Source organism: Trachypithecus francoisi, unplaced genomic scaffold, assembly GCF_009764315.1.
Source record: "Trachypithecus francoisi isolate TF-2019V2 unplaced genomic scaffold, Tfra_2.0 Lachesis_group21, whole genome shotgun sequence".
NCBI classification, from domain to species: Eukaryota; Metazoa; Chordata; class Mammalia; order Primates; family Cercopithecidae; genus Trachypithecus; species Trachypithecus francoisi.
Genome location: NW_022681467.1, coordinates 11,697,845 through 11,725,256, shown reverse-complemented (window position 1 = coordinate 11,725,256; position 27,412 = coordinate 11,697,845). Strand labels below are relative to the sequence as shown.

The window sequence follows — 27,412 nt, the reverse complement described above, 5'->3', positions numbered from 1 at the left end:
ATGCTCTTTTCAGAGCCTCCAGAAAATCAGCTTGACCACACTTCAACTTTAGATCAGTCAAACAGATTTTGAACTTCTGACTTCCAGAGCAATAAGATAATAAATTTGTGTTGTTTTAAGTGATTACGTTTGTTGAAATTTGTTACAGCAGCCAGAGTACACTAATACAGACACATTTATGATATAAAGTGAAGCATATATATGCAAGAGGCTGCATGGGAATAGGATGGATGTTTGATTCTTTGAATAGAAATTTTGCTGGTAAGATCATAGAAGCTATGTTTTCAGGTAAAACTTAGTTTACTTTAATTTTTTTTTTAATTGACAGATAAAATTGTATGTATTTACCATGGACAACATATTGTTTGCAAGTATATGTACCTTGTGGAATGACTAAATCTAGCTAATTAACATATGTATTATCTTACATAGTTTTCATGTTTGTGGTGAGAACATTTGACATACACTGTCTTAGCTTTTTTTCAAGTATTTACATCTGTATTAAGTGAATTTAACTTTAAAAACTTAAAATGTAGTAGCTTGTTAGAAAATGATCATCATAGTTCACATCTTTATTTTCACACATTGAGTAGGCCCCTCCCACATTAGCTTTGGATTTGACCACATAACTTAACAATGGCTGATGGAGCAGTGTCAAAATGGCTCAAGCAAAGGCTTAAATAGTGCTTTTGCGTTTGACTTGCTCTTTCTTGTAGCTGAGACCCTTTTTCACTGTCTGAAGAAACCTGAGTTAGCCTTTTAGAGGATGAGATACCTTGTAGAGAGGTCCCAGCTGAGGCCCCTAACATATGAGAGTTTTGCCATCCTAGACCTTCAAGCCCCAGCCAAACTGGTACAGATGGGAAGTAATAAATGTTTACTTCAACCCACAAAATCAGAAGTAATAAATGTTTGTTTTTTTCAGCCACTAAGTTTTGGGATCATTTGTTTCTCAGCAATAATAACCACTATAGTGCATTTATTTTCTCAGGCTGTAAGGTACATTTCAGACATGACTGTTCCTCCAGCAATCATAAGGAGGTAGCATTAGCTATCCTATGTTAGATTTCTTCTGAATCATTTGTGCCTTTGATTTTCAGGGAGCTGGGCTAGAAATTGGACCAAGGCCTTCCTGGGCATCCTGAAACTACTGAAATTGAGTACCTTGACTTGCACTTTTCAGAACCAATTTTAAAAATCTTTATCTTCCAAAACGCATCCAACAAAAAAAAAATTAGGTTAGAAATATTTTTGTAAAGCATTTTACCCTTTGAATAGATTCTGAATGAAAAGGAGAATGCACTTCTTGCTAAATGTCTTTATTTGTATAGGCCTATGTGACTATGGTAGAAGTGGGGTTGTCTAAGCAGCCACCTCACATATTTTAATGCTGCAGAATATCATGGCTGATGGGTGTCCTCCAGAGGCAGTGTTACAGCACCGAGGGCATGTCTCCGAACATTTCCCTAGGCATTCTAACGTGTTCAGAGACAGGTATCATAGTGCTTAAGGCTATGACTTGGATATAGACTTTCAGCCATCCAATTCTGGTTCCACTTTTTACTAGGTTATTTACTTCACCAAAGGGGGACAGTAATTGTACTTATTCATTGGGTTGTTATGAGGCTTTAATGAGTTAATGTTCAACATTTGTAGGAGTTGCTGGCCTGTTGTTAGTACTCAGTAAATGCCTTTCATTGTATGTACCAGGCGATTTTACCCCCACCCAGAGTCCGCCTTGCTGTAGCTGTGCTACTGTCCGATGTTGGAAAGGAGGTGTTACCTCACTGGGACCCTTCAGTCAGGTGGTTGAAGTCAGAGCTTTGTAGAAAAGAAACTAAAGATCCATTTGCCTTTGATGAAAACTTACTACCAGAAATTTCCTGAAAAACTAAAGAATATGGAAGCAGTCCTTCCTGGTGTCTCAGAGAGCTGTATATTAATCTCTAAGGCTCTGAAGGAATAGTTTGAAGACACCTTGGCCAGATAACCTGTGAAGTCCCCACACCCTGCCCCAGTGCTCTTCTCAAATTACCACCTCATGGCTACTCCTCTCATATTAGGAAGGTGATATTTATTTCCATGGAAAACAACAAAGTTAACTGACTCCTTTGGGAATGGAAACAATGACAATGTTGCCTTTACCATGAACTCAATCAACTGAAATAACTATTCAGGCCTCCCAGCTGTTTTCAACTTTTCACTACCAGGAATTTCCCTTTACATCTTGACAGAGGAACTCCTGCAGTTATCTTCTGCTGTGACCACTCATGTTTGCAGGCGAATATATTTTCCTTCAGAGGAGCTGACATAAAAGAATCTTAAATCAAAATTTAATATCACTTGTTATTAAAATACATTTCTGGTGCCTGTTTTAAGAGTTTATTTTCTTGCCAAATAGTTTAATATAAAAGGAGAGAAAATAAGTAAATCTTATACTATCTAAGGTTAAAAAATTTACGTTTTGTGACCATGATGTTTGTATTGAGAAATGTATGTGTGTGTCTGTGTCTGTGTGTATAGCCTGTAATGTGTAAGGATATGATAGAAACTACATCAGCCATACATTTCATTCTGCTACCTTCATGCTTAGTTATTTGACAAATAACTGTATCTCTTATGGCCTAATGTAAAATAATGAATCAAATTTTCCCAGTGCTGAAACTAGTCAAGGCCTTTTGGGAATACTTTTAAATCCATTAACGCATTAACGTACTGCTACCTATGTGTCCCGAAAGGGTTACTGTAGGTTTCAAAAACGGTCTAATTTACTAACTAATGGTATTTTTTTAATAAGAATTACTTGGCTTTGTGGAATCGCCTTTCATCTTTCTGCTTTTGGGTTAATTCAATTGAATTTCCACCAAACTACATTGTTGCATTCTAATTGCAGTCAGTCCCTCATCTTACAAACAATTCTGTTCCAAAAACTCATTTGGTAGTTGGTTATTTGGAACTTAGAGGTACTTTTCAATAGAAAAATGAAAGCTACAAATGTTGGGTGTGTTCCCAGAATAGCCTGCAGAAGCCAGCTTAACCCATCATATGCCCAGTCCTCATCCTGCTATCCAACCAAACCAACATGAATAGCAGTGCCTGTGAAGGTAGCATGCTTTGCCAGATCCAAGTCGGGAGGCCCAGAGCTCATTCTTTTGTAGCAGCCCTGTCACTAGGAGTGAGGGTTTTCCAGTCTTCATTCCTCCAACCTCAAAAGAAGCAAAGTGAGAACATAGCCCAGCCATAAACCATCAACAGTGACTCTCATTGTTTGGGCCAGGGATTAGGGGTAGAATTACTCAGGGACAGGAGACTATGTAATAGAGCTTAAGCATCAAGATAGAGGCAGAGGAGAATGAAGAGTCACAATTGTTTGTAAGTTGTCAGGATGTAGTGAAGTATTAGAACGAGGAGTGGAAAGATTGAAAACTAGGTGACTGGGTGAGTGAAGACCTGAAACTAGATTAGATTTAAAGCTTCTGCAGCCCTCTCTTCCACTTTACAATTTCAGAGTCAGCTACAGTTTCAAGTTCACCTAAGTAGGATTGCTTGGTAAAGAGCAGGCATTTCACTCACTAGAAGCCTTTATAAGAAAGAGCTCGTTTTTTCTGCCATTCTTTTTGCTCCTGAGGCTCTTGCTTGGGTGGAAGGAGGGAGGCCAAGGGAGAATCTCAGGAGAGTATGGGAGCAGAATAGGAAGGTATGATAGAGGTTCTCATGCAGAGACAAAAGGATATCATCTTGTGTGCCTCTGCTCCTATCTCTGTTGTTATAATGGGAAGAGTTTGAGGGTCAAATGGAAGAGAAAGTGAACTTCTAGAAGGGATGTTAATAGAGGGGCCTCTCCTGCATGTCGACTAGGACAGTATCCACAGTTAATAAAGTCATACCAACATGGTCTTTCTGGATTTGGCTTTTCTGACAGTTTCCTGAGAATTGTCTCAGAGGAAAGGATGCAGTTCTCAAATGTTTCTTTGGAGGAAGGCATATACCTATCTACGGAAACCATTATAATCTTAGAAATGAGCTTTTGTACCAGATGTACCACATATACAAGATTCTCAAAGGAAGATCCTTGATGAGCCTTTCCTCCTGTCTTGACTACTCTTCTCCACTCATTTAACTCAGTTAGTTCCTACATGCCCCTTAGCATGCCCATGTCATGTGCTCAAGAAAACCTTTCCTGAACATGTTTCCCATTCAGACTAGGCCAGACCCTGAGATAGAAGCACACTCACAGCATATTTTGCTGCTGCTTTTCATTATTTTTACTCTCTGTCACAATTTGAAGTAAAACTCATTGGGGAACTCCTTGTTAAATGGTTGTCTTCCCCTTCAAGAAACCATCTCCATCAAGACAGAGACTATGAATTAACCAGTGTATCCAGTGCCTAGTTCAGTGCCTAACACTTAGTAGGTCTTTGTAAATATTTGTCATGAACTATTGAGAAGCAGAAATTTTGTACCTTAACATATCTTTGTAGGGAGATCACCTTTAATGCATACCTTTGACTATTGAGAAACTTAAGTAGGGCACAGAGAAGATGTAGAGAACTGTTAAATAAAATAAGTTGACTTAAATATGTCATTGCTTAGTATAAGGATGGACTCTAGAAAGCCTTTATATCTCAAGGAATTTGTCTACTTCTATGTCAAAATTGTATTAGTGACTATGAACTTTCCAAACTAGTTAATGCTGTTACAAGTTGAATTGGCTTTAGAAATTCTAAAGTGGAGAGCTGCCCTTAGCTTTCTGCATTGAGCAGACTATAGTTCTTAGGTAGGTGGCAGGAATGGCCCTGAGGAACAGCCAGCATCTCTGCCGTCCATGCACCATGATGCTCTAGAGCAACTGAGAAAACCAGATGCCTCCATGGAAACCACAGGTGTAGACATTAACAATGGGACACTATGGATGTTGGTGTTGATTTCAACCACTCACCCAAGTCATTAATTTATAGGAGTTTATACCCTTCACAAAGGAAATGTTTTTGCTAATAAATCTCTTATGATTTCATCTATTTGTCTTTTCCTCTTTGTATTTTGTCTCATACAAACAATAGTTAACATAGTGACACAAACACCACTAAAATACTTTAGTATTTTTCTCAGGACTTCTTCATTTTACCTGGAAAAAAATTGCCCTATAACCCATGCCATTTGAAAATTAAAAATGCAACCGTTTCTGCAACTTGAACGTCATATGCTATGTAATGAAAACGTGCCTAGCCTCCTACTCCCTTGTATTTGCCAACAGAACTTTAGCAAGTGCTGTCTGGGCTGCACTCACGCTTTCTTAGTGCCAGGAAGATGATTGGATAGAAATTACATAGCTTATATTTCCTAATCTACTAAAAAGAAAGAGAAAAAAAGAGAAAAAAAGGAAGGAAGGAAGGAAGGAAGGAAGGAAGGAAGGAAGGATCTCAAAGTGCGTATCACCAGAAGCTTAGAGAGATGATATTTTAATTGTAGAAAATTCTCAAGGGTTAATCTACTATATCATGATTCTTTGAACTTCAAAGTATACCCTCAAAATATAATATGTGAACAGTTGAGTACTATTGCATATTTCAGTCAAAACTAAAAACAATACTCTGAAACTGAATATGTAACTTAGAAAATATCAATATAAATTTTAATCTAAATGATCTGCTTATTCTTTTCTCAAATAATGATTTTATTTTAGTAGTATGAGAATGTTTTATTTACTCCTATATAGGCATACATAAATAGATTTTAAGTATTATTTGTGATGAGGCATAAACATGAATCTTCTAATAGAAAGTGGTACCTTGGGGTACATTTTATTAGGGAAAGATTCCACTTATGTGAGCTAGCAAAGTGATAAAATTCATGGAAACAGAAGGTAGACTGGTAATTACCAGGGGCTAGGAGGAGGGAGAAAAGAAGAGTTGTTTAATGTGTACATATTTTCAGATCTGTGGGATGAAATGTTCTGGAGATTTGTTTACAAAAATGTGAGTATACTTAACGCTTCTGAACTACACACTTCCAAATGCTTAAGATGGTAAATTTTATGTTGTGTTTTTTAATCACAATTTTAAAAAAGAAAAGAAATATTCGTAAGAAACTTGAATATTCTTCTAGTTTTGGAAGTTATCCTTATTGTTTAGCATCTTAATTGTATATCCTACAAAAATCTAGATTTAGAATATAAAATTATTATGTGTATTTTATTATATAACTCATTTGGGATGTTAAAAAATGATTTAGAAACACTATAAAATCGTAGGCAGCTTGTATTCACTTTTTCAAAGTTAGAACAGTGTTGATGTTTATCTGAATATTAAGTCATGTTTCATAAAAATGTTAATCTTCAATAATTTACATTTATTAGAATAATAGGGTAAAACATGTTATTTACGATCGTCAGAAGTTGGAGTGTTCTAACCGATTATTATTATTTATTGTTATTATTATTGATCTCAATTTGTCACCCTGGTTGGAGTGCAGTGGCACAATCTGCTCACTGCAACCTCTGCCTCCTGGGCGCAAGTGATCTGCCCACCTCAGCCTCCTGAGTAACTGGGACTATGGGTGCATGCCACCACGCCCAAATAATTCTTGTATTTTTTGTAGAGATGAGGTTTCGCCATGTTTCCCAGGCTGGTGTTGAACTCCTGGGCTCAAGTGATCTACTCAACTCGGCCTCCCAAAGTGCTGGGATTACGAGTGTGAGCCACTATGCCTGGCCATATCCAACTATTTTACTTAATAGAAATAATCAGAGTATAGCAAAATACACCAAAACTGGTTATGTTATCTTTATAAAATATGTTTTATAAATAACTAACAAATAACTAATCTGGTTGGTGATAAATCTGTCTGCTTTTACTTATTCCTCCCCATTTTAGCATTGTGATTTTTTAGCATTCTATACTAGACCCTATGTACAGTTGAAGTTTTCTTTTGTTTATTTCCCCGTCAGGCTTTTAATTAAAGAATAATAAGATCTTATATTATTGTAGATCTTATGTCGCTTATATAACTAAAGAATACATTCAACCAAACTTTAACTGAACTTGACTTGTTTCATACTGGTGGAAATAAGCACAATGTGAATAACACCTGAGGCTGTCACCTGGGGAGAGTGCTCATGAGCCCGGCCCTCCTTGGGTTTCCTTACTGCCCTCCCAGCCCCACCCTTGACCTGTGTCATCATTAATGTGAACTCCCATTACACCTCACCTAATCTCTCAAAGGCACCTATCAGATCTTCTGTTTTATTCTTGAGTATTCAGTTTCTTCTTCCTTTTTTTAATCTTTTTAACTGACATGTTTACAGCCATTTAAGACACACAGCACATGTTCACATGTAACTTCCCTCAAATCCATGTGCTTCTTTCACTACCTTGTCTCTTTTCTTCTTCCCATAGCAAAACTGATCTGTACCAATTAGTGACTGACATCCTTAATCTAGCAGACAGGTTTTAGTCTCGTTTTCTATTGTCCAGATGATGTTGCATAATCAAAAATGTCAGACTTCAGGGGCAAACAATCCTGAAGTTAAATAAAGCTCTACCTAGTTCTTGTGCCTGTGAGTTCGCTCCACCCTTGGGCTCTGCCCCACTGTCTGTATTTCTTCTGGGACTCAATGGCTAGACAGGCGTGCCCTTCTCATGGGAAGACGGGAGAAGCACAAGAGGGTAAGTGGAAATGCTCAGATCCTACATGCCATCAATTTTTCCTTTTTCTTTTGGCTAAAACAAGTCACTTGAACAAAGAAAATATACTCCACTGATTTTTGTGGGTGAAACTGCAAAGTCACACGGTAAAGAATGTGGATGTATGAAGAGGGGAAGAATTAGGGCCAAGAACATAACCTACCATAGTATTCTTACCTATCTCTGAAGTACCAATGAGCACTATAGGCCTTTGCGTTCTCCCACCCCTCTGATCCCCTTTTAGTTTCCTTTGCTGGTCCAGCTTCCTCAAGACCTGGTACCACCATCTCCTCATCTCTGTTTTTTTTTATTTTTATTTTTTTTATATGGCCTCTCTATTTAGTGTTATCCATGATTCTGAAACTCATTGCCATCCAAATAAAGCTGAATCAGAAATGCTTAAATTGTTCCCTTAGTTTCAAAACCATATATTTAATTACCTATTTTATATTTCTTCCAAGATGTTTCAAAGACACCTCAGACTCAACTTAAGCCTAAATTTAAATTTAAAACATTTATAATTATTCCCTCTTGTACCGCCAGACTTCTTCAGTGCTGCCTAGCTCAGTGAATCCTACCACATCCATTGAGTAATAGAAGCCAAAAAAATAAGAGTCATCCTCAACACATCTTTTGTCATTAAGCCCTATTGATTTTATTGCCTAAATAGCTCTGGAATGTATCTGCTTCTTTCTGTCACTGTGGTTTCTCCCTAGCCTAATCCACCATCCTCTCTCATCTGCAGCATTGTATTATCTTCTGAACCTCTTCTCCTTTTGCCCCCATCTGATCTGTTCTCTGCATTGGAGCCAGAAAGATCTTATTGAAAAGCACGTCTAATAATGTCTCCATCTTTTTAAAATACTTCAAAGGCTTCTCATTGAATGGATAGAGTAAAATGCCTGACAGACCTATATACATTTTTGTTCCTATCTCATCCTATGCCATGCTTAAGCGTATTAGTTTGCAGTTCCTTAAAAAGCATATCATGAGACACAGATTTTGTAGGCCATTTATTTGGAATATGAGGCCAGGAAGCAGGAGTGAGGGAATAAGGAAAATGAGGAAAAAGCAAAATAACACAAGCAAAAGCCACTGTAAGAATGTATTATTGAGTTTGCCTCTCTAGGGAATGGTAGTCTGATTTTACAGGCCATCTGGAAAGTTTGCAGAATAGGACCCATAATTATATGCCTGAAGAATAGGCAGCTAGTTGCATATATCCACTGGCTCCCCATTGAGGGTTGCATTCACTTATGTTTAGCTCCCCTGCATTTCAGAGCCAGACATGTGCACATCCTCCTTGTTTTTGCCTAGTTAACTCCCATTTATTTTTCTGATCCTACCTCATTCCTGTGACAGAAAACCCCTGCCTCTAAATGAAGCAGGTTCTTCCAGTTTTCGCAAGACCACATGCCTCTACTATATGCCATATATATCTTCTTTGCAGTGCTGATTACTGTGATGAGTTTGCATTTTTTAGTGATTGTTTCATTAATATCTTTCTGCCCTCTGGACTGCAAGCTTGAGAAGACCAAGGTTCATGTCTGCTTTCGATTTTTTTTTTTTTTTTGAGACGGAGTCTCGCTCTGTCGCCTGGGCTGGAGTGCAGTGGCCGGATCTCAGCTCACTGCCAGCTCCGCCTCCCGGGTTCACGCCATTCTCCTGCCTCAGCCTCCCGAGTAGCTGGGACTACAGGCGCCCGCCACCTCGCCCGGCTAGTTTTTTGTATTTTTAGTAGAGACGGGGTTTCACCATGTTAGCCAGGATGGTCTCGATCTCCTGACCTCGTGATCCGCCCGTCTCGGCCTCCCAAAGTGCTGGGATTACAGGCTTGAGCCACCGCGCCCGGCCTGCTTTTGATTTTCATTACCTTACCAGCACCCAACCTAAGACCTGGTACATAAAATATGTTCAATATATTTTCAACAAATGTATAAGTGTAGGGGTGTGTGTATTATGTGTGTGCATGCATGTATATTTATAAAAGGAAACTTTGAATTTTTAGTGCTTAAATAGATTACTATCGATACCTAGAAAGGTTATCATTTTTAATTCGAATTTCATATGCTATTTTTACTTATTGCTTTCTTCTAGTGCTTACATAGTCGAATTATACCAGAAGCATCTGTTTAAAAAAAGTCATATGGAGAAAAAACCAACAAAACACAACTCTTGCTTTACATTATCTTGATTTATCTGACAGCTTATAGTATTGGTGGCACTTTTCTTAAGAAAGTTGCTTTAATAAAACAGAGATTTTGAGTTAAAATGGGTAATCTCAGACCATAAAAGACAATCCTTTACAATCCTGCCTTATTCAGTAGAAGTCACATTTGTTAGTGTTGAGCAATTTGAGGACTTAGGTACTTAAAAATATATATGTATCCCCTAAAACATCATGTCCAAATTTTTGTTTCACAAACTAGGAACTGTGACTTGATAACAGGAAATATGTGGCAAAAATAGATGAGTGTTCAGTCTCTGGGGTTTTATGCTGATATAAAATAATAACAACCAAAATGGGAATGGAGAGGCAGATGGAAATCAACATAAATTATTTTTAATGAAGTAAAATGCGTCCATAAAAGTAAGCTACCAATTGGAAGTTATCACTATTTAATAACTTTTTTTATATTTCTAGTTACCATGTTATATGCCAGATGATCCAGCATTAATTCAACAAATAACATGGTACCATTGACAAATAGAATGGTCATCATGGAGATTGACATAGTCTCCACCTTCACCGAGATGGTTATTATTGGTTTATTTAAAAATGCAGTTATTTCTCTGAAAACATCTATACAGATCTATAATGTCCTGAACTTTTTTAAATTTCTTGGAAGAGAAGCCAAAGTCGCGTGTGTCTAATTCAATCTCAGACCTCAGCTTCTAAGAGATGTTATTAACTGTGGTGAAAGGATTATTAAAATAGTAAATGGATTATGAGATAGTTGTATCTGTGTCAATTAGTGGTTGCTGTCGATTACTAGTTACTTGTATTCAGTTTCTCTCATTTAGGGAGTGTGGAGAATAGGATATTAAATGTCTGGTGGGCATAGAGTCTCTTTTCATCTGGTAGTTGTCTTAGTTATGCACAGGACTATAAACTGAAAATGGTATGTAACCCTTTAGTTGAAGACTCTGGGATCCTAAAGTAGTTTCCTCAAGAACACTCTGGCCCATAGAATAAACATTATGAAAAATATTTTTGAAATCAGATAATATCTGTCACTCCAGAATCTATAAACTCTTGCATGTGGGACATTTTTAGGTAAAGTGTTTTTTTTTTTTTTTTGGAATACCAAGAGGATAGTGAATTTCCATGAATTTAAGGATCACAATTTTTATTAAGCTGAATACCCAACTTGAACAAATTTTCTATTTTTTGTTGTTGTTGTTTATTGACAGATGTGCCATGAAGGTGTTTTTAAGGTCTCATGACCCTAAGAACAGCTTACGATAAGCAAAAACAATGTCAGCTTTGTCCTGAGGGGATCTTGATTCACTTATCATCTGAAAGCAGCTGAGCAATGAAAGCGCAAGTTCTGCCTTGGTGGAAGTGACAACTCTAGTTCGGAATCTTCCAATCTGAATCTAAGATCATCCTTAGGAATTAGGGTGGGTGGAGAAACCAGAGTGATGTGTGCTGGAGCCAATACTCCATCAGAGTGGGAGAGTCCACTCTTTCCTGTTGCTTTCTCCACTCAGGCCTTGGGCTATTTTAGATGAGGTCACCTTAGCCATGTTCTCACTACTCCACCTTTGGGCCATCTCTGATGAGTTCACCTCAGCCATGTTGTCATGATTTCTCCTCTGGGCCATTTCAGATGAGGTTATCATGGTGGGCACATTTCTTGCCTTATGTACTTCAGAATGCCACATATGCTTTTAAAATCAGAGACAAGTGCGTAACAACTTCTTATATATATGTTTTTAGGTTAGATGTGAAATGACCTGAGTATTGCAGCCGTCATGAGCATTGGTTACATGAATTTTTGATTAAAAAGTCTAGTAAATTCAGTGACTTTATAGCCTTATCCACCAAGAAAAAGTAACTTAGTTTTTGAAAGGATTAATTAGCTTGCCTTGGAGAGGGTCAAAATTTAGTAAAAGGTGTGTTAAATCAACATTATTGCTGAAGTAAGTCTGAAAAATTCAAAACTGTTAATGGTGAAAACTGAAGTGTTTATTATATTACCCTTGGTACTTTTCTATGTCTATTTTCCTTTGGAGGAAAACATAGTTCTAAGAATCTAGGAGGCCTGTGGATGTATGTAATTAAGAGGAAATAAATATTCTATCAATAGGAAGAACCTCAAAAATACCCAAGTTGTCCATATTCTGAACATAACGTTTGTTATGTTTGTTATACCCAGTTTAGTTGCTTGTGTTTATCTGAGATTTCTGTAGCTTTCAAAACTGATCTCTTAAGATTTACTAGTAACGTGAGTTATTAAAGGGGGCTACATTTCATTAATTCATTCTGTTTTCTAGATACTTTCCCTTATCCTTGCCTCTCTCATGCAGTCCTTCATTGTTTCTCTCCCATTTATTTTACAAGAAAATAAAAAATCTTACTGAGACTTTTAGGCCTTACATGATTTGGCATCTCTAGTGACCAGAAACATCTCCTGTCTCACCATCGCTTACTAACTCCATGGCTTCCATCAGTTCCTAAATTATGTCAAGCTTTTTTTTCATATCTGGATCTTACTTTCTGTTCCCTCTTTCTAGGTTACTTTTTATGTATGTTACTCCTTCTTCTAGTTTGAGCTTAATCATATCCCCTCCTCAGAATAGTATTGTCTGACCACCTTTCTAAATTCAACATTTCATGTTATTTTTCTCACAGCATCTGTTTATTTTCTTCATTACATTTGACATAATTTATGGTTTGTAAAAATGTGTTAGCTTTTCTCCTTAGGTTGTGAGTTTCATGACAGTAGGAACCTTATGTATCCTGATTATTAATCATATCCCTGGTACTAATAGTTAGTTTGACATATGGGAGGTTATCACAAAATTATAATGGATGAATTTCAATTATAAATTGGAAGCTTGTCAAGCCCCTTCATGGTTAGTGACTGACCTGTTTTCCTCAGTCTTGATGTAATGAGGCTTTAAACCACATGCTCCTAGCTTTATGAAAACATTTCTAACAAGTACAATGACAACAAAAAAGATATTGTTTAAATTCTGAATCTTGACAATGTTATACTCTTTTATAAGTGATATGGTTTGGCTTGTGTCCCCACCCAGATTTCACCTTGAATTCTAATAATCCCCACGTGTCAAGGGTGGGACCAGGTGGAGACAATGTTTCCCCAATGCTGTTCTTATGATAGTGAGTGAGTTCTTATGAGATCCAATGGTCTTATAAGGGACTTCTCCCTTGACTCTTTTCTCATTCTTCTCTCTCTTGCCGTCATGTGAAGAATTGCATGTTTGCTTCCCTTTCCACCATGATTGTAAGTTTCCTGAGACCTCCCCAGCCATGCAGAAGTCAATTAAACTTCTTTCCATTATAAATTACCCAGTCTCAGATATTTCTTCATAGCCACATGAAAATGGACTAATATAATAAGTTTATTACAAAAGATGACATTTTTGAATTAAATATCTGAAAGAAAATAAATGTATCTTGTAGAGTTTGGTTTCCTTCATTTGTTGTCCTAACATAATAGAAATAAAGAAGTAATACAAAGTTTTAGGAAAACTTAGCAAATGAATAATACAGTTATGATTTTAAAAGGAAATCACTTTCAGTAATAGTAAATTAAAATCTTAATTATTGTATTTCAGTTCTCTATAGCAAATTGAAAAACAAAACAAGCACTGTGAGACCAATTAGAAATTCAGTCATAATACTCTCAAATATACGAAGGAATTTAGAAGAGTAAATTTCATTTAGTTTCAAAAGATTAAAAAAGTACAACTTTAGACAATAATGTTATTTTTCTTAGGTAGGCATTAAAGAAAATAGATCCAATATGTCTCTTTTTAAAAGATTGTATCTAGGCCCTGGCCCTGGACCCTACAGCCATCTAGATGTTGATGCCTAAGAAGAACCAGATTGCCATTTATGACTCCTTTTTAAGGAGGGAGTCATGGTGGCCAAGAAGGATATCCCCATGCCTAAGCACCTGGAGCTGGCAGACAGGAATGTGTCCAACCTTCATGTCATGAAGGCCATTAAGTCTCTCAAGTCCCGAGGCTACGTGAAGGAACAGTTTGCCTGGAGACATTTCTACTGGTACCTTACCAATGAGGGTATCCAGTATCTCCGTGATTACCTTCATCTCCCCCCGGAGATTGTGCCTGCCACTATACACAGCAGCCGTCGGACACTGGCAGCCCTCCACCTAAAGGTCTGAAGGGTGAAAGACCTGCAAGACTCACAAGAGGGGAAGCCTACAGAGATACCTGCAGATGGACTGCTATGCCTCCTGGTGCCAACAAGAAAGCCAGGCTGGGGCTGGGTCAGCAACTGAGTTCCAGTTTAGAGGCGGATATGGTCATGGACATGGTCAGCCACCTCAGTAAAACTGGAGAGGATTATTTTGCATTGCATGAACTTACAGCCAAAAAAGCTTTAAAAAAAAGAAAAAAGAAAGAAAAAAGACTGCATCTAAATTTCACTGATTTCAGATTTATTAAAAAAAAACACACACAGGTAATTTCCATTTTCTAGTGTCTCCTTTGCTGTGTATTTCTTTTGTTTAAGCAGAAGATCACGTGTGCCACTAGATTTATATAATATTAAGTGTTACTTACTTCAGTATTTGTAGTATCATTATCCATTTTAGGATAATTTCAACATTTGTTTATTCTGGAAAGCAGAAGTAATCTGCATTCAGATTCAACAGCAATTCCATGCCCGGAATGCTTCCTTGAGCTTCATGGCTTATTAAAGCATGCAGTCCTGTATTTCCACAGCCATACTAAGTAGCTGGATTCAGGCCTGTGAATTTGGTAATGCTCAGTACATTTCAAAACGTGGACTGGGACTGAATATTTAGGTAAGATTGACTTAAAGATAATTAGTTCATATATTATAACAGATGCTTTAAAGCAGTTTGTGACTGAGCAAGTCCATTGGGGGACCCATGCACTGTACAGCATTTTAATAGCTTCCCATGGAGCTGGTTTTTATCCATCTAGGCTTTAGGGCACTGCCATCTCCTTGTGTGGAGAGGATTTGAGTCTCACTGTGGATCCTATCATTGGAATTACTCTAGGAATATCATAGAAAATACTGAGGATCTCTTTAGGATTTCGGTATCAGAGATAATTGTTCTCATCCTTAGATAAGTACTATTAAGGTAGTTTTTACTAGGTAAACACTGTAAATCTTGAAATTGATCATTTTTTTCTCTCTTTAGATTGGGTTCTGTAACTCTAAGAGCCAAATCTGGGGGCCCAGTTATAATTGCAGTATTTCATGGCATGTATCTGTGTATGAATCCACCTATGCTCTCCATCTTACTCTCCTTTTATCTCCTTTTTCAAGTTCATATTCAATTCATTTTATCTTGCTTAATTATATGCTTTCTGTCAAGCTGACTTGAGTGCCTTTTTGAAATGAGGTAGACTTTTAATTCATTAATTACTGTATAGATTGCTTTTCTGGTTCATTGTAATTTTCAAGTCATTAGCACAACAGGAGAATTTATAAGGTATTTTTAATATGCCATCAGACATATCAAAACTAGACATTGGGAAGGTCTTACACTCTTAATATGCTTATGTATCTTATATTTGAGTCAATTTTCTTAAATAATTTCTACTACATGGGAAGCTGCTGAGACATTTTAAAGAGTATTTAATAGCATAACTAATCTAGTACAAAAATTAATTAATAATCTTGAAAAAGGCATCATTAATGTTTAGTTAGATATTCCATGCCATCATTTGCATAACAATATCACATTATGCTCTATCTTCATATTCAAAGAGTTTTCAACATACAAAGAGATTGTATTGCAAAGGTGTATTTATAAGTTAGTCATTTAGAATGCAGAGTTCATTTTCATGAACAATCAAGTTTCTAAATGACATCTAGGTTAGCCCATAAAACCTGTTTTGCCCATAGTACAGAATAAATAATTTTAATTTACAGTGACAAATTACAGAAAATATTATTTTACATCTTAAAATAGGAAAAAAAAAAGCCCAAAAATCACCTTATTTTAATTTTGAAGCCTAAGACAAAAATGGTATAATTAGGAAATCAGGATGTAGATACACAGATTCATGTAGATGCTGGAGAGAAATTCTGGGTATCTTGAAAGGGAGGAGGATTTATTGTACTGTGTGATTTCACTCCACTATATATTAATTTTCCCTTCTTTTTGTAAATATTAATGGTAGGTGCTTTTCTGATTATCAAGGGAGATTAAGTTCCCTTTCAACTTAAAAATTAAATGAGTAACAGAGGAGAGGAGCAGCAAAAGACAGAGTAAGTTAATTGATATTCCTGAGCTAAACAGATAGGAGCTGGAGCATAGGCATCTGAGTAAAGGAAGTGCTTACTTGGGCATTGGACATTGGAGAGATTTTCTGAGATGGCTCTAAATGAGCCATAAACTGCTGAAATCATGAGGGGTAAGGAGGGTTCATGTGTTGTATAGAACTCCCAAGGGGAAAATAACAACTGCAGATGAAGAGATATGGGTCACATAGGTCCCTATGTTTCCTGTCGGGCTGGGGGCAGGGTGGAGTGAGGGCAGGGAGGGATCCTGCGTAGATGGCAAGTTCTTTATTTCCAGGTGGTGGCAAGCTGGGTGTTTGCAATCTTGGAAGTGCTTATACTTATAAAACTTTCACTTACTCTGGGGATATCTGATACTATAAGCATGCAGAAATGATGCAGAATTTTATTTTAAGTATAAAGTTCTGAGCCTGGGGCCAGGTGCATAGCAAGTATTAATTAATGTTAGTTCTTATTATTTTCTGGCATTTAATACAATTGTCAGTGGAAGTTATTAATACTCACTGTTTATTATTACTGAACATAGTCCTCTAAATCATGAGTTAAGTAGATCTAAAACAAATTACACAGTACTCTTTCTCCATCACTCTGTCCCAGCTCCGTTTAGGACCTTGTTCCCTAACATGCACCATCCACCAGGCCTTTTGGTTCTTTTTATCCTTCTAGTTTCCCTTGCTTCACATTATTCTGAGTTATCTTCTATCCCTCCCAGAAAGTGAACAGATGCCCTTTAATTACTCTGCCTCCATTCAACATTTGGAACCTTTCCTCTTCTTCCCTTTACCAGCCAACAACTACAAACTTAGGTCTCCACTTATTATTGTCACACTTTTACTGGCAATTTACAACCTCAGTCATTCGAAATCGAGCTCTGTTTCATCAACGTTACTGAAACTGCTATTACGGAAGTGACCAAAGCTCTCCTTTGTGCAGAATTTAATAGTCTTTTCTCTGTTCTTATTTTCTTTGATTTTTTTGCAGTATTGAGGCTGTTAGCCACCTTCATCTGGAACTCCTCCTCATTGTTTCTCTGAGACCTCCTCATCGCACAGTTCAGTCTATTGAAATCTTGCCTTTTCAAGTTCTATCTTAGATGCCTCCTCCTCATTGGGACCCTTCCTGATTCTCCCAGCTGTCCTCAATACCATTTTGTCTTTGCCTCTATTGGAAAGTCTGTTTTCGTCTTTGACATACAGATATTTGGGTATTGTTAAGATCTCTGCCCTGGATCCTGAGAATGAGGTTCTAGGGAATAGGAAACTGCCTTACACTTACTTACTGAGTAAATTCCGAATCAACAGTTGCTGAGGATTGGCTTTCTTTCTCCATGCAACCTCCTGAAACATTTCCGTTGCTGTACATTATTAACATTTGAGTCATGATATCTATATGTGAGGTTAAAGAGTCGACAAATTGCTCATTTAATTGCCAGCCTCATACCCCGACTACTGACTGTGCTCCATTTTTGGTGAACACAGAATTTTGTACATTTATTTCAGTGAGTTTACTGCCCCTTCCTTCAAAGTAGCTCTCACCTAAACTTGTTTTTTATTCCCAAGATCCTTATTATGAAATAGCTCTTTCAGCTCATTGGTATGCGAGAGCAAGTCTAATAGTGCTGAATCCTGACACTGGTTCTGAATTCCTGCTCTCGCTGGTTCCTCTCCTGGGGTGCTTTCTCTCTGACTGCTTTTTTAAGGCCACCAATCTGAAATGCAGTTTCCATTTGATAGAGCTGTAGATGAGCTTACTCTGAAAACACACCACTTGCCTTTGGGTCTAAGGTGCCCATTTATAGTCCCTGCACACAAACCTAGGAGCTCCTTACTTTGCAATCTGCAGGCACTCAGGCTATTGCATATTGGAAAGAAATGTTGTCAACAATGAAAACAAGGCAGTAAATACTTAGGCATTTTCTCACCAGTAAATTGCTGCAATCTGAATCATCACCATGTCTTTTCCCATTCCATACTAGGTAGATTTATGTGACATCCCTGAATATGGCTTCTGCTGGTGGCTGCTACCTGAGGTCTGTTCTCCAGCCACCCTCTCTGCTCAGGGCCTCAGCTGGTTCACATGGCCTCCTGCTGGTGAGGCTGATCACCTCCTTTCCTGGGACCCTTATTAGCTCTGCAAGGTATCCACAGCCTTCCCCAAGAGAGACTGACAGTCACTTTTATTCCTGACAGGGTCTGTGTCATGCTTTTAGCACAACCCTCCACTTAGTCCATCATGTAGCATATTAGGGATTCCCTCCTCTTGGACTTATCTCCTCTCAAGTGTCTGTACAAGCTTAGAAGACTTATTCGGGAGTGGGGTCATGGTGTCTCTTCACTGAGTGACAGATTCTTCTTTCTCAGCTCCTTTGTGATAGATAAGAGCTAGTATTACTGACTCAATTTATAAGATGGCAAAAAACTAAGTAAATAAAACCATGCCAAATCAAAAACAAAAACAAAACCACCTACCCTGATGTCTTTTTTTCATAGGATCTTTTGATCATAGGATTGGACATTCTGTCACTTACTCACTGAGCATTTATTTCTCAGGTGTCTACTTAGGGTAAACTCTGCAAAAGTTCCTGGTAATGCATCACCTATGTCAGTATGGAAGTTGGCCTTTTAAATGACAGACAGACAGGCCAGGTGCAGTGGCTCATGCCTGTAACCCTGGCACTTTGGGAGACCGAGGTGGGTGGATTGCTTGAGGCCAGAAGTTCGAGACTAGCCTGGGCAACATGACGGAACCCTGTCTCTACCAAAAATGCAAAAATCAGCCAGATGTGACTGTGGGCACCTGTAGTCCCTGCTACTGGGGAGGCTGAGGCACAAAAACCGCTTGATCCCAGGAGGTAGAGGTTGCGGTGAGCTGAGATTGCACCACTGCACTCCAGCATGGGAGACAGAGTGAGACTCTGTCTCAAAAAACAAACAAACAAAGAAAAAACATAAATTACAGACAGGTAAACTAAGCACAGAACAATGTCAGAGTGCAATTACCATCGAGAGCAGGAAAATAACAGAGAACAGAGAAAGAGGGGAATGAGCTTCACAGGATGGGGTTAGGACCAGAGAAAGTGATCCGGGAAGTAGATGTTAATGAATGAATGAAAGTGCAGGGAAGAGGATATATAGGAGATCTTTGTGATATTTATGCAACTCTTCTGTAGTTTCAAAACTCCTTGTAAATAAGAAGTTACCACCTCACCAGGCCAATAGAGAGGAAGCTGAGAGAAAGGTATTCACAACATACAGTATGCAAAACACTTGTCACTCATTTGGTGCTACTAGACCTTCAGGGTCACGGGGAGATGCTGTAGACAAAGCTGGTGTACATGCAGTTGAATCTGGATGGATTTGGATTTCTTAACGGGAGAGACAGAAGAATTAGAATTAATGGGATAGTATGATGTGATTTTCTTTTTAGAAAAGTTTGTCTCTGTGACTTTGTGGAAAACAGGTAAGAGGTCAGGGATGCATGTGAAGAGACCATGATCTAGGTGAAAAGTGATGGAAATCTGTATCAAAGAGGTGGCAATAGTAAAAGATGAAGTTCTTGAGATACTTAGAAGATGGAATTAATAGGGCTTAGTCACTGATGGGGTTTAAAGAGAGAAGGAAAGGATTTAAAGATTTAGACTTATCTGGCCAGAGTGATTCAAATTCATAGAAAAAGGAACCTGTGAGAAGGAGCAGGTTAAAAGGAAGAGGAAGGTAACCACTTCTGTTCTGAGCAGCCTGAATCCGCACTGCCTGTCGGATAGCTGAGAGAAGGTGTCTAGTGGGTAGCTGTGTATCTAAAACCCAGGCTTAGGGGAAAGATCACAATATAACTTAGAGATACAGATTTGAAAGTCGTTAATATATTTACAATATCTTACCCTGGAATCCATGAGTAGTCCTAAGGGGTTCACAAACCTCAGATATATGTATATACTTTCCCCTTGGGCTAAGAATCTGCACTGAGTATTTCCAGTTGCCTTATCCTGCATGCATATATGTGCATGAGATCACTTAGATCCCTTCTCTGCCCTATCTATGTCCCAAAGAGGCTGATGTGTTTGCTGGCATTACCTGACTCTTGCCATTTCTTATGGTGAGGCATTGGCAGGAGATGAGAGGGAAGGAGAAGCGAAAGGTTGAGATATTCTTTTCCCGTCTTCCCTGCATTGGGTCCCATTACTGGCAGAGGCTGTATTCCTCCAGGACTATGGTTCCTGTCCAGAGTCCCCTCCTTCATGGAGCCAGCGCTCCCAAACCTGCAGTACCACAAGGCCTTCAGTCCCAGCGGGTCCCACTTTCTGCTCTTCCTGTCCTCTTGGTGATTTGACATGCTTTCCCTGTTGCCTGAAACCTGCCCACACATCACGAGGAGTCCCTTCATTATGGTCTCTGTACCATCTGAGGCAGATTGTTTCTTGCCAGATTCCATGTGTCTTTTTTTGGTGCTCTAGTATGCACTTGTGGGAGAAAAAAACTCTTACAGGCTATGGGGATGGCTGACCTCACCCACGAAGTGTGGCCTGCGAACTACCTGTGAGGACCGGCAAGTGCCTTCCTGGATCCTTATTTACCCTAAAACAGTTTCTAGAATCTTAGTGACAAGAAGTTGTTACCACACATCCCAGGAGAAACTGCACCCAGTGAGTATTGTACCAAATTACTAGGACTGGCCTCGAGTACTGCTGAACTTAGAAGGGGAGGAGAATGTGAGAGTTCAGAATCTTCTTTATGTGTCCAACATAAAGAAGACTGAATGTTACAGTGATGCCTTCAATCTAACCTGAATGTTCTTCTTATATTTTTTTTGTTTTTTTCCTCCACTTTTTGAGGTGGAGGGGGGATCAGGATGGAGTATTTGATAGATAAAGAACCCAGGAATTTCTCCACCCTGCCCAGCTAAAGCTATACTACTTGGCAGAATTCCCAAGAGAGCACTGTGCAAACAATGGCAGTGAACTGGATATCCAAGTGCTGCCTTACCACCCAAACTGGTACCTAGTGTTCCAGTGAAAACTTCAGTTCAAAACTTAAGCAGTGCCTCCTGCCTTCTTTAAATTTCAGAATACATATCAAGCACTTGGAGTGCAGGTTCTCACATTTTAAGAAACGATGAACCCACCCATTAGAAAATGTGATTCAATTAGTAGCTTAGACTCTAACCAGTCAGATTAACAACTCCATTCTCTATTCCCTCCCTGCTTTCTCTTTCTCGCCTACCCCCATCCTTACTCTCTGAGGACACACAGGAGTTGGCAGAAATGGGTCTGGTATGAGGAGAGGCCTGAAAGCTCCCTGTCCCTGGACTCTCCTCAGCTTCTTTTCTGCCATTTTTTTTTCCTACTGACTCTCCTCGCTGGCACACTTTTTTCTTCCTGACTTTGTGTTGACAAATGAGGCATCAGATAACCTGGGGGACAACTGATCTTGTAGGTCTATATTTACACATGTTGCCAACCATAGGTAGCCAAGTCAGTGATTCATCAGGAGTTGGTAGATAGGGCAACTGGTGATGGTGAGAATAGAACTGTTCACCTCTTTTCTCTTCCAGAGGAATCAGGGAATAAGATATTAGGGTTGGAAGGGACCCTAGGGATCATTGGGTTTGATTTTTAAAATATTTTCAAAAAGCCTTAGAAACCTGTATTTAAATAAAATCTTTAAAATAAATCAATATATGAAACAGGCCTTGTTCTGGATGAAGTGGGTTGGAAGTCTGAGTCCACATGAAAACACCATGACTCCTTCCCATTGTCACTATTGCATGGAGGATCCTGGGAACCCTGAATACTTCATGAAGTCCACCTCGAAATCCTTCAGTTATGAAAACCTACTGTACCATAGACTTAAAGGACTTGCTCACAGAAGTTAAATGGCCTAAAGAGTTGGAGAGCCTCCTAAATCTAGGAAGCAGCCCCTTAATCCACATTACATTGCCTTCCTCTTCTGTCTGTTGGATTCAGGATCACATACCTGACACCCCATTCACATTGCCCCCACACTTCCGATTCAGTACAAAGCTGACATTTTTCTATTTAAAATTTGTATATATAAAATATTTGTATATTTAAAATGGTGTGTGTGTGTGTACACTGAAGAGTGTATTCATTGTAGGTTTATTCTCATGGGTAGTTGGCCAGTTCTGGACAGGGAGTGCTGGCTTACACTGTTAGTCAATGAGTATCTGACCATCGCCCATGCTGTACTTCCCTCATTTAGAATCGCACCCCTAAGTTATTTATTTACTCTGGCATGGTCCTTCTGTCTGTCATTATAACTGCTCTGGCATATGGTTTTGACCATTATTAGCTGTAAAAGAGAATCCCAGTGATAGCCCTGGAAGTGCTGATAAAGTGAACACTTGGTGGTAAAAGGCAATTTTATGGCAGCTCCAGGGAGAAAAAAGAGTGTCGAGTTCACAAAGCAATTAGAGATTGGTGGAAGTCCTTTGAGATATGAGGGATATAAACCTCACTGCACCCTGGTAAGATTAACCAATAATTGTATGGACAATGTCTGGAAAACAAAACAAAAAAACCCCAAAAACTATTGCTGAAGCATATCTCAAGTTTAGTAGCTATGGAAAGAAAAAGAAAAATGATTGCTTATGTTTGATATTGAAGACAACATATTCAAAATGACTGTGTTCCAAGGAATCCATGTAGGATAGATTAAATTAGTCTGTCATCTCAAGGAGCTTGTTCTTAAAGCTAAGTGTGACTGATAAGGATACAGTAATCAATGCAAAAGAAGCAAGATCTCTTTTTTCTTTTGTGTTGTCATATAGTCAAAACAATTTTCAGCTCTATTCCAAGTATTGGCTTAAACAATTCTGATTATATCAATTTAACTGGACTATAAATGATACTTAAATATTTCCCAGTAAGTCATTGGTATAGCACCATACCAATGAATGGAATTTTCTGATCTTCATGCTTGGTCACACAGTAAGATGTGCGAACAAACATTCTCTTACAAGAGCAAAGGCCAGGCGTGGTGGCTTATACTTGTAATCCCAGCACTTTGGGAGGCCAAAGCAGGAGAAGTGCTTGAGGACAGGAGTTCAAGACCAGCCTAGGCAACATAACAAGATCCCTTCTGTACAATCAATAATCAATCAATAATGTACTTATTTATTAGTCCAAGTGAAAATAAACAAACACTTCATTTTTTAATAGTATAGTTCTATTATATTTTTAAAATATAGTTGCCATGGTCAAAAGTTATACAGAATCTGACTTGGCATAAAAGGATTAATTTTTTTTTTTTTTAAAGGAAAAACACTAGTTGCAGCCAACTGTGCACAGTGATAATGAAGAAAGACTGAGAGAAACTTTAGAAATGCAAGTGAGGGAGTAAGGTGCTAACAGGCCCTTAGCAGTCTTGGCAGATGAAAGATCCTGATTGTCAGTTTGCCTGAAGACAATACCTATATACACAGAATGGGTTTGACTCGGATTCCACCATTTATTGCTGTGCCCATAGGAACCCACTCAATCTTACTGAGCCTCAGTTTCTTCTTTGGTTAAATTGGGGTAACCATACTTGTCTAATTTACTTTCTTTCTTTTTTTTAAATTGTATTTTAAGTTCTGGAGTATATATGCAGAACCTGCAGTTTTGTTACGTAGGTATACACGTGTCTTGGTGGTCTGCTGCACCCATCAACCTGCCATCTACATTCGGTATTTCTCCTAATGCTGTCCCTCCCCTAGCCTCCAATCCCCCGACAAACCCCAGTGTGTGATGTTCCCTTCCCTGTGTCCATCTGTTCTCATTGTTCAGCTCCTGCTTATGAGTGAGAACATCTGGTGTTTGGTTTTCTGTTCCTGTGTTAGTTTGCTGAGAATGATGGTTTCCAGTGTCATCCATGTCCCTGCAAAGGACATGAACTCATCCTTCTTTATGGCTGCATAGTATTCCATGGTTTATATGTGCCACATTTTCTTTATCCAGTCTATCATTGATGGGCATTTGGGTTGGTTCCAAGTCTTTGCTATCATGAACGGTGCCACAATACACATACATGTGCATGTGTCTTTATAGTAGAATGATTTATAATCCTTTGGGTATATACCCAGTAATGGGATTGCTGGGTCAAATGGTATTTCTAGTTCTAGATCCTTGAGGAGTTGCCACAGTGTCTTCCACAATGGTTGAAGTAATTTATACTCCCACCAACAGTGTAAAAGCGTTTCTATTTCTCCACATCCTCTCTAGCATCTGTTGTTTCCTGACTTTTTAATGATCGTCATTCTAATTCACTTTCTAGGGTTGCTGCGAGTACCCAGTGGAATAGTGTACATGAACATTTCCCAGGAATTTGGGAAATGATATTAATTTTATTTCCTTGTTCTCAGTTGGACTGTGTAGAATCTCAAAGACCTAGCCAGATGTGAACCTTTCCGTTTTTAAAATTTTTTAAGTTTTTATGGAATCTCATTATGTTGCCTAGGCTTGTCTCAAACACCTGGTTTCAAAAATCTTCCTGCCTCAGCCTTCCAAAGCACTGGGATTACAGGTATGAGCCATTGTGCCCGGCCTTTCCTCTTTTTTTTGAGATTGAATCTCATTCTGTTGCCCAGGCTGGAGTACAGTGGTGCAATCTCAGCTCACTGCAGCCTCCGCCTCCCGGGTTTAAGTTATTCTCCTGCCTCAGCCTCCCAAGTAGCTGGGATTACAGGCCTGCACCATCACATCTGGCTAATCCTTTGCTCTTTTAAGAGAGTGTTTGATTGTACATCTTCCTAAGTGAACAGCCATAAAGATCAGAAAATTCCAGTAACAATAACTTTAACCAACACCTTCTAAAGAGCACCTTGAATTTATTTCTCAATAAAGAAGAAGTAAGGGAGGTTTTGAAACTCACTTTTTCTGTGTCAACTTGACTAGATCATAGGGTGCCCAGATAATCTGGTTAAATGTTAACTCTTCGTGGCTTTATGATGGTGTTTCTGGATGATATTAGCATTGAAATCAGCAAACTGCATAAAGCTGATTGCCCTCTCCAATGTGGGAGAGCATTACTTGATTGACTGAGGGCCTAAATAGAACAAAAATGTAGAGGAAGGGATAATTCACTCTTTTTGCCTGATGGCTTGAGCTGGAACATCAGTCTTCTCCTGCTCTTGACTGGGACTAGACTTATATCACCAACCCTCCAGTTCTCAGAACTACACTACCAGCTTCCAGGGTCTCTAATTTGTAAATGGCAGATGGAGTTTTTAACCTTCATAATTATGGTAGCCAATTTCTATTGGCTTTGCTTCTATGGAGAACCATCACACAATTTGATGAATGAAAATGCTCATTTAAAATGAAAGGAAACTTCAAACACCGTATTATACTTTGAAGTATAAAGTAGGTAATATATTTTTAATAGAACACAAATCCCCAAAGAATTTTATTTTCATAAATAGCTTGTAAAGAGGATTAAATTTTTAACTTGTAATTTTCCCCTTTTTGTTAATATGTGTGTGACACATTTTGTACGAATGTCACAATATACCATACCCTAAAATATATCATTTTTATGCCACTGGTTAATTTGATATTTGTTTTCTTTGTAATATTTACTTATCCAAGAATACACACATACACACACACACATATGTTTAAACACATATGTTTATACTTATCCTGTACACACACACACGTGTGTGTGTATATAGGTATGTTTATATATGTATATATGTATATGTGTGTGTGTGTGTGTATGTATAGGATAAGTAATTCTTTTTTCTTTTTTGTATATAACCCATAAAATAATTAGAACGTGCAGACTCACTCTGTGTTTTCAAAGGTCCAATTCATTATCACCTCACACCTTTTCAGGAAAGACAGTTATCAAAAGCATCTCAAATTTAGGCTTTCACTGCGTAATGTCAAAGTTCAAACACTAGGAAAAGAAATTTATACTTATAAAAATCTCATTGTGCGTTACATTTTAAAAAGCACCTGCTGTCCTAGAAAGAGACAATAAATGTTTTTACCCTTTAATGTTTAGACTCTTAACAATTTTCACACTAACTTCCTTTCACAGGCCTAAAAATGTACTTTTCCCTCCCTACCATTTTTTTCCCTTATTTATATCATTTTATGTTGGCCTCTTTCTTTTCACTTTTTTTTTTTTTTTTTTTTTTTTTTTTTTTTGTTGAGACGGAGTCTCGCTCTGTCGCCCAGGCTGGAGCGCAGTGGCCGGATCTCAGCTCACTGCAAGCTCCGCCTCCCGGGTTGACGCCATTCTCTCGCCTCAGCCTCCCGAGTAGCTGGGACTACAGGCGCCCGCCATCTCGCCCGGCTAATTTTTGTATTTTTTTAGTAGAGACGGGGTTTCACTGTGTTAGCCAGGATGGTCTCGATCTCCTGACCTCGTGATTCGCCCGTCTCGGCCTCCCAAAGTGCTGGGATTACAGGCTTGAGCCACCGCGCCCGGCCTCTTTTCACTTTTTTCTGTTCTTTTATCCCTTTCATTTCTCTCCTTCTAATAACTTTTTATCCATACTAATAATATAGATGAAGATAGTGTATGTGTATTAGTTCATTTTCACACTGCTAATAAAGACATACCCAAGACTTGGCAATTTACATAAGAAAGAGGTTTAATTGGGTTTACAGTTTCATGGGGCTGGGGAAGCCTCACAATCATGGTGGAAGGCAAGAAGGACCAAGTCATATCTTATGTGGATGGCAGCAGGCAAAGAGAGAGCTTGTGCACGGAAACTCCCATTTTTAAAACCATCAGATCTTGTGAGACCCACTCACTATCATGAGAACAGCATGGGAAAGACCTGCCCCTATGATTCAGTCATCTTCCACTGAGTCCCTCCCACAACACATGGGAATTATGGGAGCTACAAGATGAGATTTGGGTGGGGACACAGAACCAAACCATAGCAGTATGCAAAAGATGTTTCTATGGATTTTTAAAAATAAATTAACAATGCTTTTTATGACAGTGAATGAATGCTATTTTTCAAGAATAAAAAGAGAAGCTATGCCAGATCTCCCCCAGTGACGTAAAAGAGAAAAGTAGTTATTCCAGGAACGATTGTATTCCAGTTTCTGGTAAAAGAAAAACTGACTAAAAAGTGGCTTAAGCAATTTTTTCTCTTTCTTCATATAACAAGTCCAAAGGCAGGCAATTTCTGGTATTACTTTAGCAACTCCAAGACATCAGGGTCGAGGTCAGGATGATGCTCTTGACTTTTCCATTTAGTGGTGAAGGGGTTGTTA

The 27,412-nt window shown here is 38.5% G+C and overlaps 1 protein-coding gene and 1 pseudogene across 2 annotated transcripts in view; both read left to right on the top strand.

Moving 5' to 3' along the window:
* Positions 1–27,412, top strand: part of MACROD2 (mono-ADP ribosylhydrolase 2) — a 2,183,277-nt gene that overhangs the window by 815,406 nt on the left and 1,340,459 nt on the right. The window lies entirely within an intron of this gene.
* LOC117068434 lies at positions 13,722–14,231 on the top strand (annotated as a pseudogene).